Here is a 24,566-nt window from a genome sequence, read left to right as displayed (position 1 = left end):
GATTGCAAGAGGGCAGCTGGGACTAGAACTGGCACCCTTATGGGATGCTGGCGCTTCAGGCCAGGGCCCTAACCCGCTGCACCACAGCACCAGCCCAACTACTCCACTTTCAATCCAGCTCCCTGCTAATGCACCTGAGAAAGTGGTAAATGACTCAACTCCCTAGGCCCCGGCACTCACATGGGAGACCTGGAAGAAGTTCCTGGCTCCTGGCTTCTGCCTGGCCCAGCCCTTTGGGGAGTGAACCAGCAGATGGAAGATGTTTCTGTCTCTCTTCTCTCTCTGCGACTCTACCTTTCAAGTAAAAATAAATCTTTTTGTAAAAAAATGAGATGTATTTATAGCTACACTGATCTGGAGAGATACAGAACATGTAGGTTTTTTTTTTTTTTTAAGTCCTCGGATAGAGGACGTATCAGATATTAAACTGATAAGAACAGATACTACACTTGATCTTAGCCAAAAGGCTGAGAAGCGATCCAGAACATGTAGTTTTTAAAAGGTTACTAGATCACATAATAGTGCACTTACATTTTTATAAAAAGAATTACTGTTTGTAAAAATAGCTTAAAGGATACACAGTTAAAAGTTAATAGAGCTATTTTAAGATGGTAAGATGTAGAAAATTTTGATTGTTTTCTTTATGCTTTCCTGCATAGTTTTGATTATTTTACAGTATGAACCCACATGAGAAGCAACATGAAAACCTGTTCCTGTGTGCCTTGAGGTTGATCTGCTCACCTGCCTCGTTTTCCCTTAAGGACACTATGGCCCAGAGAGAGATCATCAGATTTTTATAAAAGTTCTGTAAGTTACCATGATTACCATTTTAATGTCTGATTAGCACCATAAAGTTATACATTAAGGGGCAATGCTGGGTTATGCTCACCAGCATTCACACTATCCCAGCTTCTATTCAACTTTGGAGTTTCTCAGGATCTCTGAGAAATGTTGGAGTACAGTCTTGTGGCCAACAATCACGGAGTGACGTCTGCTCCCGCAGTGGCCGCCCCCTTCCCGGAACCTCCTCCGTGGTCACTGTTTGGAATCAGCTCCTCAGCCCGGGGTTCCTGTCCTCTCTGGACTGACGCTATACCACCCCCCTCAGTGCACTGAATGCTGAAAAGGAACCAGACTCTGCTCTTGTGTCTCTGAGTCTGCAGCTTCCAGAACATGTCACGACTCACGCAGGGTCGTGGTAGGTAGATACAACCCTGGCCTGTGAAACAGGTAACCCAAAGCAAAACTCTTGGGCCAGAGCAGAGCATGAAAGTAGAGTGAGCGTGATGTCCCCAAGCCATGAGGTCTGTGGGGAAGCTGGCTTCTGTGTGTTGAGACCCGGGAGCTGGTGTGACTCCGATTCTATCAAAAATGTGCTGAGTGGCGGGGAGCAATGGATGACGCGCGTGGCTCCCAGGCCTCTGTAAACCCAGGCTGGCAGATACAAGCAATCGCTTTTCACTTTTATAACACTGGTAAATCATTTATCAGGATAACCTTTTCATTCTCCTGCCCTTTAGAAAAAATATTCCCATAAAACATTTATGACTAAATAAACTGTTCTAGATGTCCTGGGGTAGCCAGCAGGTGCCCTGGGCTCCACTGCGAGGCACTTGCCACGGACGCTTAAGGCATCTCCCTCTTCATTCATTTATTCATGACATCAGATATCAACTGGCCTGGTACAATAGAAAACAGGCCTGAATCCCAGCCCTTATGTGACATATGCAAATACTTGAAAAAGTTCATGGAAAAAAATGATTAAAAGATAAATTGATTTGTGTACAAAAACTGTGACATTCATACAAAGTTCTTCATAGAAAAAGTTCATGGGAAATATACATTATATGAAAAACTATTGACTTCTAAAGTTTTACACCAAAATAAACTTACCTTTAATTCCATTTTTCCATGACCTTTTGAAGTGCCTTCTTACCCAGGCCAGAGGTGAACAGATATTAAAAGACTGTAGCCAGGGGCCAGCTGTGTGGTGTAGTAGGCTAAGCCTCTACCTGAAGCACCAGTATCCCATATGGGCACCAGTTTGTGTCCCAGCTCTCTGCTAATGGCCTGGGAAAGCAGTGGAAGGTGGCCTAAGTCCTTGGGCCCCTGCACCCACATGGGAGACCCGGAAGAAGCTCCTGGCTCCTGGCTTCAGATCGGTGCAGCTCCAGCCATTGCGACCAATTGGGGAGTGAACCAGCAGATGGAAGACCTCTCTCTCTGTCTCTCCCTTTTTCTGTCTGTTACTCTATCTCTCAAATAAATAAATAAAATCTTTAAGGAAAAAAGAAGTCTGCAGCCACAAACGTGTAGCTTAAAACCGCACCAAATGCACAGTGGAGGCTGTAGTGCCAGGGGTCGTCAGGGCAGGGGTGCTGGGCCTCCCACACGGGGCCAGGAGAGACTCACCCTCTGTGCTTGCTCCCTGTAGTTCAAGGAACTGATTCTAGGTGAACTCGCCAAGGTCTGGCTTGGGTGATGCTCAGAATTGAGGCGGCAGGGCTGTGATTTGTGGAAAATCTACTCTGCCGGGGCTTCACAGACCTCATCCGCTTGAGTCTCTTCAAACCCGAGTTCTCGAAGAAGTGGCCTGCTTGTCCACGTGTCTTACGAGTAACCCAGCTAATGATTGAGCCCAGCCACCTTGTAGCAGATGGTGATTCAGTTACTCCTTAGAGAAATGGAGGCCTAGGGGCCATCTTTCTTTTGCAGCAAGAGACTTGAAGGCAGAGGGTAGGAGAAGAGGACAGAGTTCCCAAAGAAGGAACCAGAGGAGAGAAGATGCAGGATGGTATACTGATCAAGTCAAAGGGAACTACAGATGGTGCAGCACCTGATCCAACCATCGGCCAGAGGTAAATGGAAAACCTAGAGCTCTTGCCATACGTAGAACACTGCTGTGATGATTGGGGGGAGGGAGTAAATGTGTTACCCACTAGAGTGGCACAAGGACGCTCCAATCAGAAGTGATGGCAGGTGCTCCCCAGTCACTAACCTTCAGTCTCTGAATCAGAGGGGGTCCTACAGGACCTGGGGAGGGGTCAAGTGACAAGGCAAGGGACAGTGTCTTTTTTTAAAAAAAATTATTTACTTATTTATTTACGAGAGAGAGAGAGAGAGAGAGAGAGATTTTGCATCTGTTGGTTCACTCTGCAAATGGCTGCAATGCCCAGGATTGGGCCAGGCCTATGCCCGGAGCTTTATCTAAGTCTCCATATGTAGGTGGCAGAAGCCCAACCACTTGGGCTGTCTTCCACTGCTTTCCCAGGTGAATTAGCTGGGAGCTGGATAAGAAGTGCAGCAACCAGGACTTGAACTGACACCCACGTGGGATGCAGGCTGGCATCACAGGCAGCTACTTAACCCACTGTGCCACAGTGCCCACACCCAGGGCAGTGTCTTTTTACCAAATGTTACAAAAGCATGTACTTTCACATTTAACAACAGTATCTGGAGCCCACCTGTCAATAGCTCTGGCTATTGTTATTTTGAGTTTAGCCAGAAGTAAAAACAAATGCAAAAAATTCTCCAAATATATCAATGTGTCTTGGGTGGAATGTGGCCTGAAGTCTTTTTTAACCTATAGAGTAATTAAACAGAAATATAGGAAATGAGTGATTAAAATGTCTATGTCCCGGCCGGCGCCGTGGCTCAACAGGCTAATCCTCCACCTTGCGGCGCCGGCACACCGGGTTCTAGTCCCGGTTGGGGCACCGATCCTGTCCCGGTTGCCCCTCTTCCAGGCCAGCTCTCTGCTGTGGCCAGGGAGTGCAGTGGAGGATGGCCCAAGTGTTTGGGCTCTGCACCCCATGGGAGACCAGGAGAAGCACCTGGCTCCTGCCATCGGAACAGCGCGGTGTGCCGGCCGCAGCGCGCTACTGCGGCGGCCATTAGAGGGTGAACCAACGGCAAAGGAAGACCTTTCTCCCTGTCTCTCTCACTGTCCACTCTGCCTGTCAAAAAAAAAAAAAAAAAAAATGTCTATGTCCCACATCAGAGTCTCTGAGTTTGATGCCTGGCTCTGGCTCCTAACACCAGCTTCCTGCTAATGTACACCCTGGGAGGTAGCTGTCACTGCTAGTAGTTGGGTCCCTGTTGCCCACGTGGGAGACCTGGATTGAGTTCTTGGAGTCTGGCATCTGCCCCAGCTCAGCGCCTGGCCATTGCAGGCATTTGGGGGAGCGAATCAGCAGATGGAAGTGTTTTCTCTCTCTCTCTCTGTCCCCCTCTCTCTCTGTCTCTCTCTCTCTCTGTCTCTCCCTTCCTCTCAAATAAATAAAGCAAAGAAAAACAAAAGAAACATAGATCGACAGAATTCCAAAGTCCGTTTCCTTCTTAAAAGCAAATCACGAGTTCTGGCATCCCAAGGCCTGGGATTTCTGTGTGGTGACAGCTGCCTGGCACTGAGCACAGGCTGCTCCTTTATACAGGGTGGCCCCCACCCAGTGTGAAGCAGACCTCGCTGGACCCTGTGTATAGCACAAGGTCAAGTGTGGGCGACCATTCAGCCTGTACCGTTGTCTCATTGTAGAAAACAGTTCCCTTGTGTCCGTGTCTGAACCGTGTGCTTGTATGCATCTCAAAGTAGAAAGCAAGAGACAAGAGCAGACTGTTCAGGAAATGTGGGCGAGAGCATGTCTCTTTATAGAACAGAGAGCTCTTTTTAAAGAGTTATTTATTTATTTGAAAGACAGAGTTACAGAGGGGCAAAGGCAGGGAGAGACAGAGAGGTCTTCCGTCTGCTGGTTCACTCCCCAGATGGCTGCAACAGCCGGAGCTATGCCGATCCGAAACCAGGAGCCAGGAGCTTCTTCTGGGTCTCCCACATGGGTGCAGGGGCCCAAGGACTTGGGACATCTCCCACTGCTTTCCCAGACCATATCAGAGAGCTGGATAGGAAGTGGAGCAGCTGGGACTCAAACTGGTGCCCATATGGGATGCCGGCACTGCAGGCGGCAGGTTTACCTTCTATGCTACAGCACTGGTCTCTCATTTTTTTAAAGATTTATTTATTTATTTGAAAGGCAGGATTACAGACAGGCAGAGAGAGAGAGAGAGAGAGAGAGAGAGAGGTTGTCCATTTGTTGGTCCGCTCCTCAAATGGCCACAATGGCCAGAGCTGCACCAATCCTAAGCTGGGATTAGGAGCTTCTTCCAGGTCTCCCATGCAGGTGCAGGGGCCCGAGGACTTGGGGCACCTTCTACAGCTTTCCTAGGCCATAGCAGAGAGCTGGATCAGAAGTGGAGCAGCTGGGACTCGAACCAGCACCCATATGGGATGCCAGCACTGCTATGCCACAGCGCCAGTCCCCCTCATTTTTAATATTACAAAATTTTGTCTGGGCTAAAGCAGCAGACTCATCCTGTTTACTCACTGGGCCTCTGAGTTTGTGTCCCCTCAAGGACACAGATTCTGTTGTTCTTTCTGATGCTCCCTCTGTGGCCTGGCTTGGATGTAGCTGGAGAGGCAAATCTGCATTTTGACGCAGCAAACTCAAACTTGGCAAACTCATTCTGGGAAGGGCCAGAGACTCAATACTTGAGGCTTCGTCACAATGACTCAGAACTGCCTCTGTAGCTCCAAAGGTCCAGAGAGAAGACGTAAAGCCATGAGTCCGACTGTGTTCCAATAACACTGTCTTTAGGCAGCAGGCAGCAGGATTTGGGCTGTGGGCCAGTTTGTTGACCTTCCTAGAGAATGCAATGAGATACCCGGGTGGTGCTGTCAGTCTGAGCTCCCCACAATGCAAAGCTCAAGCCAGGTGAGTCAGGTGAGTCATCAGCATTGGATCCCAGGAACAAGGCTGGGAAGGAGGGGGATTCAGCAGACAGAGGCATCGTTGAGTCGGCCAGCACTGGACCAACCGGAAGCTTGCTCCCCAGAGCCCTCCATCACAGGGTGTCTGATGGGATGGCTCCCATCCTCCCCTGGCCAAGGGTTTCCCCTTGTGTTGTCAGCTCTGTCCTCTGAGCTGTGCATGCAGGCTCTGCAGGTGTTCAAGAACTGAAAAAGCCAGGTACGATGTGAGCTGCCTGAGGTGCGTGCCTACTGGGAGCTGTGATGAGGTGTCTGCAGGAGGCAGTGCCTGGAGGGAAGAGGGGAGGTCAAAGAGATTCAGAGAGGTGGACGAGCAGGGTCTGCGGCAGGGGCCACTCATGTGTCCCGCGGTCCATCAGCGTCAGCTCAGCAGCCTCAGGAGGAGACCAGCCATGGTTTCCAGCTTGTCAGGCTTGGAAACGGTGCCGCATCACAGGGCCTTGTGGAAATCACAGCTGTAGAGTTGTCTGCTTAAAAAAAAAAAAAAGATTCATTTATGTATGTGAAAGGCAAAGCAAGACAGAGAGGGAGTGACAGAGAGAGAGAGAGAGAGAGAGAGAGAGAGAGAGAATGAGTCAGAGAGTCTTCCATCTTCTGTTTCACTCCACAAATGGCCACAATGGCCAGGGCTGGGCCAAGCCGAAGCCAGGAGCCTGGACCTCCATCCGGGTCTCCCATGGGAATGTCATTGCAGTCACCAACTAGCAGTGTGGCTTGGAGCAAAGCTGCTGGTCTCCTGGTGCTTTGCCAGATGCGTTAGTGTGGAGCTGGATCAGAAGTAGAGTAGCTGGGACTTGAACTGGTGCTTCAGTATGGGATGCTGGCATGGCAGGAGGTGGCTTAACCATTGCGCCACAACGCTGGCCCACCAGTTTTCTTCTAAAATGCATTTAGTGTTCATCTGTCATCAACCACTGACCAGAAGCAATCTGGACATGAGATAGGTTGCCGAGGTCACAGTTAAAAGGACAAGAGGGAGAACCATCCATCAGTCATTTGTAAGCCACACGCGGGATCCTTAGTGCAAGGCCGAGGGTGGAGGAGTCTGAGAGGCTGCAAGGAAGGAAGAGTAGCATGGAGCTGTGCCCAGAGTGTGCAGTGGTCAGAAGACCAGGGGTCTCGGGATTACCATCATCTCCCCTAGGGGCAGCTGACCCCTTGGAAAGTCACTCTCACGGGCTCGGCCACGTCCCCGAGAAGACAATGCTAGTAGTGTCACTATGTCACTTCACCACGGCCCTCTGAGCCACACTTAGCATTAGAGGGGGCAGGAGCAGGGCAGCTCAAGGGGAATGGTACCCGGGTGTAAATGGATGCCGACCTTGCTGGAGTCGCTTGCACTGTTCAGCAGGCGCAGCTGTGGCGTCCCAAGGGAGTTGTCTGGCTACATGTGATTTTACATATCTGACAGCTAAATCAGAGATCCAAATGCCAAATCCTGCACACGGGAACATTATGTGGATTTGTGACATTCCCAAGGGGACTTTGGATCCATAAAGCAATGAATGGATTACAATGAGGCATAAATACAGCGTTTCATCTGTGACATACAATCTCGCTCTATTATTTCTCATGTTGTTATGGGAAGGAAATCTATATCCACTCTCCCAGGTCTGCTCTCAGAAATTAAAAGAAAAAAAGGCTGAAGAAGGGGAAAAATCTTTCTATGCATCAGGAATACACTAGAACCAAGTATGAAGATTCCACTGAGACCAAACTGGCCCACCAGATCACAGTCGTGGTCGGGCAGCAGCATTGTCAGACCTGTGTCAGCCCAGTCACCAACTCACTGTGTGGCTTGGAGTTACGTCACCTCTCTGGGCCTCCATGTCTTTACTTGTCCAGTGGACTCTAAATGATGGACGTTCATTTCCAGGAGTGGGCAAGATGATGCCCTGTGTGGTACTGGGAGCAAACCTTAGAACGTTCTCTGTGCTTTTGGAATGTCTCATGCTGTCCACGTTTGCACAGTGTGCATCACACAGTAGCATAGTAGCACATGTCTCTTGTCTGTAAGAGGATAAATATGCACATACGGGCATGGTGCCCTTGCAAATGCATTCTGCTAGAAGCAGCTGGACAGAAAATTGCAAGGCCACTGATGTATCCCACCCTCGTCATTCCAGAGATAGTGAGGAGGCCCCTTTTGGCCCAACAGTTCATGATTCTGTGAATTTGAAGAGCATCCTTGGTTAGCATTCCAGTTGTCCCAGGACAGAGACCTGCGCCCATTTGTGTTAGACCTCAGTGGCATGGGCTCAGGGAACACAAGCTGCAATCCATGGACTTCTTAGAGTTGTGCCTCCCAAATCAATTGTGATGTGGCCCTGTTTTTGCAAATCATTGTAATCCCTTTTGTTTGCTTCACCCTAGAGGGTTCTTAAGTCACTTTCAAAATTCTGTATGCCATTTATATATAAAGAAAGCGATTCAGAAAAGCCTGATGCCTGCCCCCAAGCCACCCAGCTAGCATGTGGTAGGGCTGCCACCAAACGCCCAGTCCTCTTGACAAGGACTCCAAGGCTCTGCCTGGAAAGCCAAGTGCAACTGTGCTGCCTGGATCCCAGAGAGAGGCGGCAGCGTGCGAGCCGGCCAGTGTACACGCAACCCCAGCTGCTTCCAAACCAACGCAGGGCCGGGGGCTCACTCTTGGAGGATCAATAGCATCATTCTTGTGTACACAAGACCTCACATTATTCAGGGAGGCTTGGCAGAGCAAGAAAAGCAGATGCATGGGCCCCTTGTGCCACCAGCTGTCACGGCTGGCTACGCCGCGGTCCCTGGAAAGGGCCGTGTGACAGTCTTTCCACGCGGCCACAGAGAGCAGCTTGAGAGGGACAGGAGCAGAAAGCCTTGTTTACAGAGGTGCGAGAGAACAGAGAGCTCACGGAGCCTGGAAACGCTGTCGTTTTAATAAGGCCTTTGGTTCCTCCAGGTGTGTCAGCACGGGAGAGCTGCAGGTACAGCTGTGTCCCTGACCTGACCCTGCTGTGCCCAGTGGGCCCCGAGCTCGGGAGAGAAGCTGTCTGCGTTGCTGGTCTGCATTCACTCATCCCGCGACCATGAACTTCAGTCATGTCGTCTCCTTCTCACCCTAAAGTGGCGTCACTGTGGCCGAGACTGGATGCTGCATGGCTGCCTGTGAGGGCACTTGAGGTTGTAATTGGATTGAAATGTGGGTTTCCTCACTGGGACTGTAGATCTCTGGAGGGGAAAAGCGTGTGGTTTTCGTTTCTCCATCCCCAGCCCTCACCCAGCTCCCACACAGAGTCTCTTCCACATCTATTGCTCATTCATCTATTGAATGAACAAATTGTAACACACAGTGGCCGTCCCTTTGGGAAAGCTCGCTCTCTGTCTCTCTCTCCCTTCGTCCCTCCCTCCCTCTCCCTCTCTCCTCTTTCTCTACTTTAGCCTTGAAGTAGGATTCAGTATTTCTGAAAATTTGCCATGCAAGATTACTTTAATTAATATTTGTCTCAGTGTGTATCCCAACACAGAACTGTTTGTGCAATACATAAAGAGTGCCTTCAAGTCACTAGGGAAAGACAAGTTATCCAGCAGAGACATGGATGGCCCATGGATCGACCAGGAAATCCACACAGGGAAACTCAAACAGTTCATGGAAAAAGGAAGATGTCCTTACCAGAAGGTGTGGAAATACAAGTTCAAAACACTGAAATCCTATGCTACCCCTTCAGAGTAGCAGGCGTTTTAACAGCCTAACTGCACCATTCGTTGGCAAGGCTGTAGAGCAGCGAATTCTCTGACCAATGAGTGCACATGGCTGCAACCCTTTGGTGCCATTAGGTGAAGGGGAAATTCTGCACACCCAGCACGAATTCCACGCCTAAGACACAACCTAGCAGCCTTTCTTAGCTATTTCTTCAAAGAAGGAAGCCCTGGTGTCCTGAGGTATCCATTGTGTGAAATGAATTAGCTTCTCGTTTATGCATCTAGAATGATACTCAGCACATAGCTTCCATGGGCAGCTTGGCAAATAGTCACTTCAGCCATCTGCGCTCTGTGATTCAGAGGAGGAACCCTGCTTACGAAACGCTTCGTGCTTGGCATGCACACAAGGAGACACGGAGAATTGTTTGTCACAGCAAAAACTTCAAAACAATCTAAATGTCCATCAGGAAGAGAAAATGAGTGAACTGTGGTGTATTACCCCCGAAGAGTGCTAAAGAGTTGTGAAAAAAAAATGGGGCCTCCATGCATCAATAAGACCAAATACAGAACACCCACAGTGAATGAAAAATCAAATTGCAGGAAATACATATGATGTATTTATTGTAATGCTAATTACATTAAATTTCACAATAGGCAACACACTATATTGCTCATCTGTACTTACACATGCAGTGGAAGTATAAAAGAAGTGCCTTCTGTGGCACAGCGGGTTAAGTCACTGTCTACAGTGCCAGCATTCCTTATGGGCACAGGTTCAAGTCCTGGCTGCTCCACTTTTGATCCAGCTCTCGGCAATGGTCTAGGAAAGCAGTAGAAAAAGGCCCAGGTCCTTGGGCCCTGCACCCACATGGGAGACCCAGAAGAAGCCCCACCCAGATGGTTCCCCGGGGCAGTTCTCCAACCTCCTGTCTTCAGACACTCTACCTCCCGTTCAGATGGGCGAGTTGGCCATTTCCCATATAGGCCTCCATTGCAGGCCGGTGCCCATCGCATTGTCACTTCCTGAGAATGCTGTCCCTCGTTCTTTGCCGAGGGAAACCCCTGCTCTGGCACATTCTGGCACATTCCAGCTCTGTGACGTTAGCCCTTCTGTGCTAAGGGCACATCATGTAACCTGTACCATGGGAATAAACTTGAGCCCCCTTCACAGAGAGGGAGATTAAATATGCTCAGACAAGTATTTGTGGAAGCACTTGATATAGTAGTGGGCACATTATAAACTGCTTATGAATGGATGACTCTGGACCAACAAACGTGGTCTTAATATTTCTATTTCTTTTGATGTATTTGAAAGGCAGATTCAGAGACAGGCTGCTGGTTTACTCCTCAGAAACCTGCAACAGCTGGAGCCAGAGCAGGCTACACCAGGAGTCCAGAACTCAACCCAGGTCTTCATGTCTGTGGCAGGGGTCCAAGTACTGGAGTCATCAGCTGCTGTCTCCTAGGGTGCATGTGGGCAGGAAGCTAGAATTGGGAGCAGAGCCAAAGCTCAAACCCAGGCACTTTGATATGGGGTGCCAGTGTCCCAAATGCATTTAGCTGTCATGCCAAACGCCCACCTTTGCAAGTGAGGGCATGTTGCAGCCTACTTGGGTGTCCTGGTTAAACCCAGCATAGTACTTGCACAAGTAAGAATTTAAGATGTGCAATGAATGGGAGAATCAACACCAATCTAGCTGGGTGCTTTTTAATTTGGGGTTCTACGGTATTGAACTAGAACATGAACGTCTTGGGGAAGTCACGTAGGAGAACCAGGGGGTCAGAACATGAGCCTTATAAGGAAAGGGTAAAGGAACTAGGTTGTGATAGAAAAAAACCAAGTCATTGCCGATCGAGTGTGCAGTAGTGAACGTGGGTTCTGGAGTCAGTTTATACACAGTATAAACTCTAATTCTGTCACTAGCTGGATGACCCGAGGCTAATTTCTAACCTCTAGGAAATATATTCACTGTTATACACCTAAGAATAAAATATTCACCATTATACACTTGTGAAGTTTGGAAATAATAATAGTCCGTGCCTGTATGTATCACGTACTGATCTAAGCTCCTTACATATTATCTTGTTTAATTCTCACGATAACTCTGTGGGTTAGAGATTGAATCGCATCTCTCAAAAAGATGTTGACCTTCTACTCCCAGGTGATCTTAGTTGGAGAAAAGATACAGTTCAGATGAGGTCGTACTGGACTAGGGCAGGCCCTAAATCCAATATGACCAGTTTCCTTCTAAGAGAGAAGTCACAGACAGAGGGAGAGGCAAGCGACGATGGAGGCAGAGACCAGATGGATGCACCTGGAAGCCAGGGAGCCCATTGGGTTGACAGCCACCTCTGGGAGCCAGGGAGAGATGGGGAAGAAAGCTGACAACTCGACTTTGCACTCCTCACTTCCCAAACTGTGAGACCGTGTGTCTCTTGTTTCCACCGCCCGTTCTGCAGTAACTGATCTGACAGCCCTAGGACATGAACACGTGGTACCTCTTTTACAGGTGTGGAGACTGTGGCACAGTATGGGTGGGGAACCTGCCCTGGTTTGCATATGCTCGCTAGGCTTGCTAGGATCAAAACCAGGCCTGCCTGCGTGGTTAGGTTCCTTTCCTGGGGGAGCACACATGTTTTTATTTTTGAATTTAAAATTTGTATTTCGCCATCCACCATCCCCAACGGCGTCGTCCTGTGGAGCATGGCTATGCAAGGTCTGTCCTCGTTAGCCCAGCTCAGTCTGTCTAAATCATGCAATTTTCACGAACTTCACCCAGGAAGATCTCCCAGCCCAGCGGTGTCTTGGCAGGCTGGGGCCGGGGCCCTCCCACCGTGGCCGCTGGGGAGATGGCGCAAACGGCTTAGCCAGGACACAGCGGGGAGAGGCCCCCTCTCCAGCCTTGCCTCCCAAGCAGGGCAGATGCAAGCTTCTGTATGCAGAACATTTCCAGTTCCTGTCGGAGGGCCCTGCTGACTGGAAGACAGAACAAGGAAGTGAATAAATGAAATCTGAATTGCTCCCAAACTCCATTTTGCCCAAAAGCTCTCTGTTCCATCAAAATGATTTTTCCGATTAACCCTTAGAAAGATTTTCAGATTCGAGTATCATCTTCATTCATTCCATTCTCTCTCTCTCTTGGAAAATGCATGACTGAAAAGGGGGAAGAAAGGAGCAGGTGCTGTGGCCTAGCAGGTAAAGCTGCCAGCTGCGAGGCCGGCATCCCATATGGGCGCCGGTTCATGTCCCGGCTGCTCCACTTCTGATCCAGCTCCCTGCTGATGCATCTGGAAAAAGCAATGGAAAATGGCCCAAGGGCTTGTGCCCCTGCCACCCATGTGATGAAGCTCCTGCCTCCTGGCTTCAGCCGGGCTCAGCCCTGGCCATTCTGGCCACTTAGGGAGGGGAGTGACCAACAGATGGTAGATCCACCTCTCTCTCTCTCTCTCTCTCTGTAACTGATTTTTAAATAAATTAATAAATCTTAAAGAAAGAAACAGAAAAACAGGAGGACTAGAAGAACAGAAGCAACCTAAAACTGGCTTCCCAGTGCTGGAGTCCCCGGGACACCAATTGATTAGTTATACAGGTACAGAACAAGGGCACCAAGACCCACTGGGCAGTGGCCATCGACCTCCCTGGTTCTTTTCACCCAGTCACCTATCTGATTCCCCAGGGAAAGGGGCACTAAGATCCTCCTTGTAGGAGCTCTGGCTCTGGGGTTCCAGGTGCAGAACAAAGAGAAGCCCATTCATTGCCCCCTGTGGGCTCCAGGCTGCAGTAGATGTTTTTATTCAGGTTGATAACAGCTCCCAGCCCTGGGGGAGAACTCCTCCCTGCCTAGCAACCTTGGCCTTGGCTCGGGGCTGTAAGCTGAACCCAGGCACACCTGTGCAGCTGACAGATGAGCAGGGACTCAGGAAGGCCTCTGCTGACAAGCTCAGCGGGGAGCAGACACCTGCAGAGGGGCCCGCACCTTTTCCTTCTGCACAAAGACAGGTCTGCACACACAGTCACAGAGAGATTGCTCCGAGACTCACAAAGGGTTCGGATCACGCCAAGCCGAAACTTCACGCTTGGAAGGAAACACACCACCCATTCATTCCACGCTTCTGTTTGATGGCTTTCACTGCCCTTCTCTCACTGCTCTTGTTCCAGAAAAAAAAAAAAAAAAAAAAAAAAATCTCGTCTTTGTTTTGGGAGGGAGAGGCCGATGGCACTGTGGATTTCTGAAGGCTGCTAGAGGTCTGGAGGAGGAGCAGCCTCAAACTCACCGCCCTGTGCAATTCTCCCGAGCCCCCGTATTATGGACGTGCTGTTACCCTGGTTCTGCAGGCAACAGAGCTGAGCCTTAGACGGCTCCTGTCACTGTGCGAGATTCGCTCACCCAATTAGTGGCCAGGCAGGACTTGAAAGCATTCTCCTAGGGTTTGATGTCCACCAGCAGCTGTGTCCAAGCAAGTCAACCCAGGAAACCCCAGGCGCAGGGGCTCCGGGGTAATTAATTCATTGTTCTGTGTTGGCTGTGTGGAGGGGTGAGTTGTGGGATTGGCCCTGCTTCCCCAGACTCCAGGGAGATGGTGCAACAGCATCTAGAGTGAACTGAGTCAGACTGCCAGGGGTGACCTCAGAGGCTGTACCAGCCTGGACTAGGGGCAGGCGGTGCTCACACAGCGAATAAGAGACACATCCACTCATAGCCTGAAACCATGGTCATCAAAAGGAGGCAATGTTGTCACCCAGGAGACATTTACCAATGTCTGGAGTCGCTTCTGATCATCCTGAGAAGGGGTAGGATGCTACTAGCTTCCCATGCATCGAAGCCAGAGATCTTACATTGCACAAGAAAGCACCTAGCAAGAAAGAATGACCTGGCACAAATGGCTCATCATGCCAAGACTGAGAGATCTTGCTTTGAAATATCCCAGCATCCCATGTGGGCACTGGTTTGAGTCCCAGCTGCTCCACTTCCAATCAGGATGCCTGCTAGTGTGCCTGGGAAAGCAGCAGAAGATGGCCCAAGTAATTGGACCCCCTGCCACCTACATGGGAGAGCCAGATAGAGTTCTAAGCTCCTGGATCTAAGCAGCTTGGATCAACCCTGGCCCTTTCAGCCATTGATGGGGTAAACCAGCCGATCTCTCTTTGTCTTTTTCTGTCTTTCCATCTCTCTCTCACACTTTGCTTTCCAAATAAATAAATATTCAAGAGAAATATAATGCCATCATACATGAGAAGTTCTTGGCACAGGGGTTGGTGTGCAGTGACAAACAAGTGCCAGCTTATTCATCCCCAGCCATTAGTTTCCTGGCATTGGATGGTCCTTGGTCAGTGACCCCTGGGTTCTCCATGGGAGAAGCAAGTTGACCTGGCTGCCTTCCCCTCTCTGTGACTGCGTGAATGTGTGAGTACCAGCCCACACCCGCGTGCAGCCAGCTGGCTGTCCCACCTGCGCTGGGTCTCTCACTAAGGCGCACAACTCCTTATGAATGAATCCATGCATTGCAAGGGTTGTGCTTGTGTTTTTCAAGTGGAGGAGGCAAGGTGTGCAGCGAGCCAAGGGTAGCATGGACTCTGAAAAGAATGCTCATGGGGTCTGAACTCTTAAGCTTTTGGTGGGGGTGAGGGGACTCTGAGGCAGCGCTGCCCAGGGGAAAGGTAGTCACTGGCATCAGCCCTGAGCTTCGGAACGGCAGCTCAGTGCCTTCTGGGAACCTTCGTTTCTCCTGGGTAAAACAAGGGTGATGTTTTTCTTTCAAGGGTCAATGTGAGAATTCACTGAAATAAGGGCTGTGAAGTGCCTAACCCTGCAGGTGCCATAACACACACTTAAATGGCGCCTCTCATTAGGAAAAAGATGAGGACAGGCAGGCTTCCGAGGGTTGCTGGGGTACCATGGGTCTGTTCAATGGGGACCCCAATACTTGATGATTCTCCTTCCCACTGGTCACTGCATACCCAGCCACTTGCCATGTGCTGCCAGGAGATGGGATGGCACCTGTGAGGTCCCGTCGGAGTTCTTAGCAGGGGTGCCAAGCCAGGCACCTGTGCTGAGGTGTGCTTTGAGGTTTGGAGGAATTCCTAGATTATCTGAGAGTGAAGGAGAGGTTGTCGGCCAAGACCCTGCCTTTCTACCGGTCCCAAGAGGCAGCTGCAGTGTAGAAGACAACGTGACTGACTCAGTTCCACCTGTATGTTAGCTGAGCAGGCTTGGGGGAGTCACTTACACTGGTGTTGCATCTTCAGCTCAGAACTTTGTTCTATTACCCCTCAACCAGTTTTGTTCATTGGCTGGTTGTTTTGTCTAACTTTCTGCTTTTTACTTTCATTTTTAAAAGCATTCTTCCTTTTTTAAAAAAAAAATATTTTCTTTGTTTAAAAGACAAAGCGAGAGCAAGAGGGAGAGAGAAAAATTAAGAGAGGAGAGAGGGAGGGAGAAATTTCCATCTGCATGTTCACTTCTCAAATGCCCACATCAGCTGGGGCTGGGAAACCAGACCTCCATCTGGGTCTCCCACGTGGGTGACAGGGACCCAAGCACTTGAGCATCTTCCATGGCTTCCCAGGTACATTAGCCGGAAGCTGGGTCAGAAGGATGGAGTAGCTGGGACTCAACAGGCACTTGGATATGGGACGTGGGTGCTTCACCTGCTGCCCCACAGCGCCTATCCCAGGAGCATTCTTCCTGGTTGGGCCTAAGTTTTCTGGAGGTGGGTCCTCTGAGCCAACAGCCAATGCTCAGTAGGAAAGGATTGCTGCAGCCAACAGGACAACAAGACAAACCAAGCCCTGGCTTTCTGATACCTCTCCCTCCAAGCTCACCCTGACAACCAAGGTCCAGAGGGAACCCAATGAAGGGGAGGGGCTGGGGAATGCAGGGGAACCAGGACGTAAAGAGGTGGCAGGTAGCTGATGGCTGCTGGGATTGTGTGTGTTTTCTATCTGGGGCTCATTTCATTCTTCTGAAGCACATCACCTCACTAGTCTTCATAAAATCATTTTCTAGAAATAAATTTTGCTTCTTCTACCTCTATACCCCATTGTGCTTCCTCATTTTATTTTACTAAAACACGTAAAATTTATTTAATTTCATTTTGTTTGAATGCAGAGAGACATCTTCATCCACTAGTTCACACTCTGAATGCCCACAGCAGCCTGAGCTGCACCAGGCCAAAGCTGTGTCTCCCATGTGGGTGGCAGGGACCCAAGTACTTGTGCCGTCACCTGCTGCCTCACAGGGTGTACAATAGCAGGAAGATGGGTTGGAAGTGGAAGAGATGGGACTCCGACCTGGCACTCCAAGATGTGGGCATCCCACGTGGTGACTCACCACTGCACCAAACGCTGGGCCCATTTTGCTTTGTTTTCAAAAATATTTTGTCCCCTCTTTTCCAGAGATGGCATGGATGTGGAGTGATAAAGACCCCAGCCTCACCCCAGTTCTGTCATTTTGGTACTGTCAGTGTTCAATAGTTAGGGTACTTACACTACCCTAACTGTGTTTCATGAACTGGGCTTTTCAAAGACCTTGTTCTTCCCTCACTATTTGTGTCCCACCCAACTCTCCAGATGGCTCAAAATGCCTCTCTGAGTACCTGATTATAGTGGTGCATCTTACACAAAACCCCTTTTTAAAATGCTCATCCATTTGTTTTATCTATTTATTTGAGAGGCAAAGGAAAAAGGTTTTCCATCTGCTGGGTCATTCCCCCAAGTGCCCACAATGGGCAGGCCTAAGCCAGGCTGAAGCCAGGAGCCAGGAACTCAAACCACATCCCAGCCCCTGCTGGGGTGCACATTAGCAGAGTGAGCCTCAGAGGATCCCAGAAGCATCCAGAAGCTGGGGACTAGCAAAGGATGGATCAGGTATCAGGATCACTTGTGGACATCTCAGTGGCAGTGCTGGAAGCTGTAGGACTTCAGCAACACCTGCAAAAAACTGAGAGAAATCTTTCTGACTGAAAGTGCATTTGCAGCTAAATGACCAGTCCACTGTGAGCTGAACAAGGACAGTGCACACATTTAAGGCCCGAAATTCTCTTTCTTCCCATTGCCTTGACAAGTAGGACTAAGACAGCAGAATGAACTAAGAAAGGAGAAGGGGACGAATGGATTCCCTAGAAGGATGTGCTCTTCTCTGAAGGGAGGAGAGAACTTCCACTTTGCTTATGGCTGTGTCCAAATACTGATGGAGTCTATGGTCACAGAAGGCTTCCACAGCCTTGGCAGCCCATGGCAAGAGCCTCGGGTGATCACTGATGTCATAAATAAGAGTGTTAGTTGTTAAAGGAACAACAGAAGTCACTGTGCACTTACTCCCCATATAGGACCTCCATCCCTAATGAGTTGTACTATGAGAATCGACTGCAAATTCTGTTCCCAAACTGTACTCTATATGTTGTGTGTATGCACGGGTGCAAACTGTTGAAGTCTATGCTTAGCATGGAGTTGGTCCTCTGTATATAAAGTCAGACTAAAAATGAACCATAATGAAGAAGGAGATGGGAGAGGGAGAGGGAGGTGGGATGGGAGTTGGTGGTGGTGGTAGGGTGTATGGGGGAAAGAACAACTGTATTCCTAAAGTTGTATCTATGAAAAAATGCATTAATTAAATAAAAACTTAAAACAAAGAATAAATAAAACTAAAAAAGAAGAAGAAGAAAATATGGTACTTTCAATAAAGCCAACTAAAATCTTAAAAAAAAAAAAAAAGATAATGAGACCAGATGACAGCTGTTTAACGAATCCAGAGAATGGGAGGGGAAATAAAGGGAAGATGTACCCAGGAAAATCAAATGATCTCTTTTTTGGGGAAATCTAAGATAAGTATCAGTTACAGGAGCACAGGAAATGAAGCAAAAATAAAAGCCCGATCATTATTAACTCCAGGAAAAAAACAAGAAATTGGATAAGAAAGAAAATGCAGTCATAACGTGCTGTGTATCTCCACTGTGAACAAAGTGTCTGTGGTTATAATAATGTTAACATCTCATAATTTAACCATATATTTGCGCAGAACCATGTTGGGAGGGTATGGGGAGGAAACATGTACAGGTGTGCATGTCTATGGGTATCAGGTTTTCCACGGAGGATTTCTCATGTATCATTCATTCAAGAAGTGAATAGATGACATCTAAGCTGGAAAAACCAAGAAATAATAATAAGCTTGTTACTTAGAAAAGTAGAGGTAAATAAAAGAAATAACACTAAAAGAACTAAAATTGGTAGTCTTGGGAGTATGGACTGCATCGCTATGGCAGGCAGGTGAAATGGATGTTTTTAATACGCCTTGTAGTACTACTTAATATTGTAAATTATACTCCTATCAAAGAATATCTTGATAAAAATTGAAAGTAAGATAAAATCTGTTTAGATAAATTCTGAGTATTTTTTTCTTTTTCTCATCTCAGCTCTGCCTTCCAGCCAGCTTTGCTAACCAGTATTCCAAGGTGTTGAGAACTACAAAGACACGTGGATTGACATTTCTTCAACCTGTGAAGAAGTGGATAAAGGGTTTTAATTAAGCTTCCACGAGAGCTGCCTTGAAACAATGAATGGGAACAATTTACAGTTCTCTCAACCTCCTGTTTCTCATCTGTCTGAGTGAGTTGTGCAGAGTTAAGGATATTTTTGTGTAGAAGATGAGATATTTGGGGTTTGTTTACTTTTAATCTTGGTTTCTAACCCTGGAAGCTTTTCCAGCAAATCCAATTAGATGGTCCCCATCACCCAGACTGGTAGAGATCATCGAGTTGGTAGTGAAATGTCCAGCAAGTTCAACATGTTGATGTGCTTTCAAGCCCAGAGGAAGGTTCTTCTCGGTCCAGGGCCTTAACAACACCTGCCCAGGAAGGCCACGGGCCATGGCTCCGCAAGCCCTGCCCTCAAGGTATCCACGGGTCTTCAAATCTGCCCTCCGGAGCTCCTGTTAAATCCTCTACACTAGCAGAAATTGTGTAGAGATTTTGCTTTTTGACACAGAGATGTGCCATTGCTGGGAGAAGCAGGACCTTTTTTTTCCCTCTATCTGTGCTGTGGGCAAATTCTGATGGGACATAAAAACCCTCCAAACAAACATCTTCCCCACCGGGATGAAGAGTTCAAGATGGCAGGTGGGACTGGCTGCACAATGTACCAACCCACTTCTCAGGAGGATGGTAATGCAGGACTCCTTATAGAAAGTGAGGGAGGCTTTCAAAAAGGCTGGAGCCCAGCATGACACCAAGTGAGGGCCCTGTAGCGAGGGCAGCCAACAGAGCCATCCTGCAGGTGCGTGGACCAATGAAAATGCTCCCTGGATTGGGATCTGGGAGCCCAGGTTCTCTGTTTCTTCATTAGAAGTTCACATCAGGGGCCAGCACTGTGGCACAGCAGGTTAACGCCCTGGCCTGAAGCGCCGGCATCTCATATGGCCACCGGGTTGAGACCCAGCTGCTCCACTTCCAATCCAGCTCTCTGCTGTGACCTGGGAAAGCAGTAGAAGATGGATGGCCCAAGTCCTTGAGCCCCTGCACCCACGTGGGAGACCCAGAAGAAGTTCCTGGCTCCTGGCTTCAGATCAGCTCAGCTCTGACTGTTGCGGCCATTTGGGGAGTGAACCATTGGATGGAAAACCTCTCTCTCTCTCTCTCTCTCTCTCTCTCTCTCTCTGCCTCGCCTCTCTCTGTGTAACTCTTTCAAATAAATAATAAATCTTTAAAAAAAAAAAAAAAAAGAAGTTCACATCATGGTCACCCCCTTCGTGATGAAAGCTCCATGCATCTGAAACCTAGATGTGTTCTACACTTGGATCCAAATGACCATTGTGGGATGGGCTGTGATCCGGCAGGAAGCACAGAGCAGCCACCAGGCGCCTGCCCGGCAGCTGTCTGCATCTCCATCGATCAGGAGGTTTGGGCTGCTGCCTGGCCCTGTGAGCTGGTGACATCAGCCCAGCTGTCCCTCCTCCTGTGACTACAAAGAGCACTTACCAGGGCAAAGGGCACCCGTTAGCAAAGATTCGTGTCTCCAAATAAACAGCCGGCAAAGACGCAGGCACGTGCTTCTTTGCAGGAAGGGTCTCCATGGCTTTTTCATACGATGTAAGAAAAAAAAAAAAGGAGAAAACGAGAGCCTCTGTAGACACAGGATATGTCCCTTCTGCACACTGAGGACTGTGGACTAGACTGGCCCTATCTTTGGCAAGTTCCTAACTCTAAAAAACATACACGTTTGCGTGGTCACATTTCAGCTGCATTGATACCAAACCGTACAGAGGGCAGAGAGCAGACACAACACCATGAGAAATGGGAACTGGGACTACCCAAACTTTGACGCGTGTTTGAGTTCTTCCAGCTGATTCATATTTGAAAACAGAGGTGCTATTTTAGAGATAGATCAAAGGTGGTAAATAAATATTGGACACTTAGTCAAATCCTAAGTAATTATGTGAAATTGCATTCATTTAAAATATTGAGTCATTTTTCCCCCAAGGCAAAAAAAGGGTCTATTTTAGCTTGGAAAAAAAAACAAAACTGTTGGTCAATGTCTTCGGAAAAGAACCATTTAATAAGTCTTCACAGTCTCAAAGTAGGTCAGCTGTGCTGGGTTTTGTGTTTGCTTGTTGCTGCTCAGGTTCAGAAAGCTCTTGGAATCAATGACATTAGGGAAATGACGATGAGGTAGAAGGACTTTGATCTGGGACCCTGCCCGAGGTTTCTCTGTTATTCTTAGTGGAGACAAAGAGCATCTATCATGAGATGCCTCAGCTGTCCCATTCCTTCAAAGTCTGCAGCCAACTTCTCCACCTGGAAGCCTGCCCTGAAGATAGGTCCCACAGCCTTGAAATTGAATCTTGTCCACCTTTCTCTTACACCCTCAGAAAGGCTCATATGTGTTTGCCCTTAAACATCCTTGGGTTTATAGGAATGAGTTCCCTTTCCTCTCGGGGATCCATGTCACTCACCTTTGCTGGGATGTAATGTTTGACAATGGCGTGGGTCTCCCTGGAGAGTGCAGGACCAAACTCAGCCCCTGGAGTCCCCCCCACCCCCCGTGCCGCTGCTGTGGTCTTCCTCCCTCCCTCCCTCCCTCCCTCCCTCGCTCTCTGTCAGCACTTGGCACTAGTCACCAAATGCATGCATTGTTGGATCTGCCACAGGGAAACCTCAATTAAAAATATGTGAGTATTTTTCTGCTTGGAGAAATAAATTATGTAAGGCTGTTTTTTCATAACACCTAATTTGTCACATATAGGGTGTGCTTATTCTATAAAATACATTAGATAAATACATTATAAGCCACAGTGATTGTTGAGTATGCAGAACTACAATTATGAAAACAGCCTTGATAAATGACTTAAAAGAAACAACTAATTCTTAAAAGTTTAAAGGGAATAAGGTAAATGGAAAAAATCGAGGAGGAGAAATCGGGCACTGATGTTTTTGATCCGGGTTGGGGCGTTGGTTTTATTAAATAAAGGGAGTGGGTGTGACCTTTAGAGCTTGGTAGGATTTAACAGCCTCAGTTACTTTTCTTCTGGAAAGTTCCTTTTAGGATTGTAAGTTTTCATAAGCCCCTTACAAACATCTCAAACAACGCAGAACAGTCAAGTGCTAAGCCCACGGGCGTCTTTACTCTTACCCCTCCCTGCACGCCTCATTCCCCAAAGCTAGGGAAGGAGAGAGGAGAATGCGGTAGTCACTTCTAGGCGTAAGTCATTGACCTCTCCACCTGATTCTGAAACAAAAGGAACAAAGTTTCCCACCAGTGCTGATCTGCATTAAAGAGTCATCCCGCCCAAGTTTGCCACACTCCAGGCGTTCTCAAATGAGGAACCAGTCAGGTAGCTGGTCTCACAAGCACTCAGATCCCGACGGGAGCAATAAGCGATTGTTACCAGGGTCGAAAGGGATAACTTGCGGTTCTGTTTGTAAGGTCGGGTTCTGTCTGTCTCTGAGCACCCAGTTCCCAACCTCACGCCTCCTGAGGCACACAGCACAGGGCACAACGCTCATTCTGAGGATGCTCTGGGCTGGGTCCTGCTGGACAGTAAGAAGCTTCAGATGCAATCTTAGACCTCAAGGAATTTCTAATACAAACAGGAAGAGAGATCATAGACCTACAGGAAAATGGCATCGATTCAGTTTATGTTGGTCTGAACAATTGTGGTCACACTGGTTGATAAATGGTTGAACTACTTCCTTCTTAATACTTCCTTCTTAAGAACCTCAAGTCTCCTGAGAGCCCCCAATCCCTTACCTGTGTCCCTGGCTCCTCCCCAAATCTTCAGATCTCTCTGAAATCTCAGCGACCAGCAACTGAAGTGTGGATGTTTTGCCCTACAGGTGACCTCCACAATTCTCCCCATCATCGCCCTGTCCATTCTGATTCAACACCCATCAAGTGCAAGCTGTTAAATATTCTGAACGTCCCCACAGAGGAAAGAGAGTAAACTTCAGTTTCTAAACAGGCAGCAAAGATGCCAGGGGTAGAATAGATTAAAAGGGTTAGGTGATTAGGGTGGGTGTTTGGCACAGTAATTGAGATGCCATTTACATGTCCTGGATCTGGACCTGATTCCAGCTTCATGCTAGTGTGACTTATTTTGGGGAGATTTTTTTAAAATCACAAACTATTGCCCTAATGGATTTAGGACTATTCATGTCTTTCACATTGGATGAATTATGGTAGTTTGTATTTTTTGAGGAAGCGGTCCGTTTCATACAAATTCTCAAATGTATGTGTGTAGAATTGTTCCTCTGGTCTTGAATTGTATCCCATGAAAAAGATGTACTAGAATCATTACCCCCAGTACCTCAGAATATGGCCTTGTTCGTAAATAACCTTTTTAAAAAAAAGACTTATTTTATTTGAAAGGCAGAGTGACATAGAGAGAGGGAGAGATCAGAAAAGAGAGACCTTCCATGTACTGGTTCACTCTCCCAATGGCTGCCATGGCCAAGGCTGGTCCAGGTTGAATTCAGGAGCCTTGAACTCCATTCTCATCTCCCACGTGGGTGGCAGGAGCCCAGGCACTTGGTCCATCATCTGCTCTTTTCCCAGGCACATTAGCAGGGAGCTGGATTGGAAGTGGAGCAGCAGGGATTTGAACCAGAGCTCCCATATGGGATGATGGCATCACACACGGTGTTTAACCCTTAATGCTGCACCCCAAACCCCGGCCCCCAGAGACTGCCTTTACAGAGGTAATCAAATAAAACTGAGGTCAGTGGGGAAGGTTCTAATCTGATGTGACTAGTGTTATTGGAAAAAGGGAACAGGCAAAACTCACAGAGGGAAGATGGTGTGAATTAACACAGGGAGGAGCTAGCCATCTGCACACCAAGGAGGGGGTCCTGGAGCAGATCCTCCCCCCAGAGCCCTCAGCAGGAAGCAGCCCTGCCCACTCCTTGATTTTGGACTTGCAGCCTCCCAAACTGTGAGACAATACATTTCTGTTATGCCACTCAGTTTGTGGTAACCTGATGACAGCATCACTTGGAAACTAACACGCCCTCTGAAATTCCACCTGCTCCAGAAGAAACAGAGCTGTGTTCATAGTCAGTTTGGCCCAATGCCGTTTTTGAAAAAAAAAAAAAAAAAAAAAAAATTCACCATTGACTTGAGTTAATGAAGTTGGAGTTCTTTGTGTTCGTTTTACTTTCCACCTGCTGCCAAAAACCATTTTGCCAGCAGCCATGCTTACACTGGAACGGTTAAGGGGTGGGTTTCCCTTTTCCCTTCCAAAGGCAGTGTTTTGCTTCCAGCAGCATTGTCTTCCCTAAACCGCCTCAATGACATTTGGGAGAGGCTGCGGACCGAATCTGTTTTTCAGTGAGCTTCCTTCCATTATTTACCCATTCCTACATGTATCATTGCCAACTCAGTCGCTATCTCTCTACGTTGTGGTGGTCTGCAGTGTGGCATATCAGGTAAAGCCACTGCCTCTGACGCCACCTCCCATTTGGGCACCAGTCCAGGCCCCGGCTGCTCCACTTCCCATCTAACACCCTGCTAATAGCCTGGGAAAAGCAGCAGAAGAAGGCCCAAGTGTTTGGGCCTCTGCCACGCATGTGGGAGACCTGGAAG

General features: G+C 48.3%; 1 pseudogene; it reads right to left on the bottom strand.

Moving 5' to 3' along the window:
• Positions 1–373: 373 nt before the first annotated feature.
• Positions 374–479, bottom strand: LOC133757283 (U2 spliceosomal RNA; annotated as a pseudogene).
• Positions 480–24,566: the final 24,087 nt, after the last annotated feature.

This window comes from Lepus europaeus, chromosome 3 (genome assembly GCF_033115175.1).
Source record: "Lepus europaeus isolate LE1 chromosome 3, mLepTim1.pri, whole genome shotgun sequence".
Taxonomy (NCBI): domain Eukaryota; kingdom Metazoa; phylum Chordata; class Mammalia; order Lagomorpha; family Leporidae; genus Lepus; species Lepus europaeus.
This window is presented reverse-complemented; position numbering and strand designations above follow the sequence as displayed.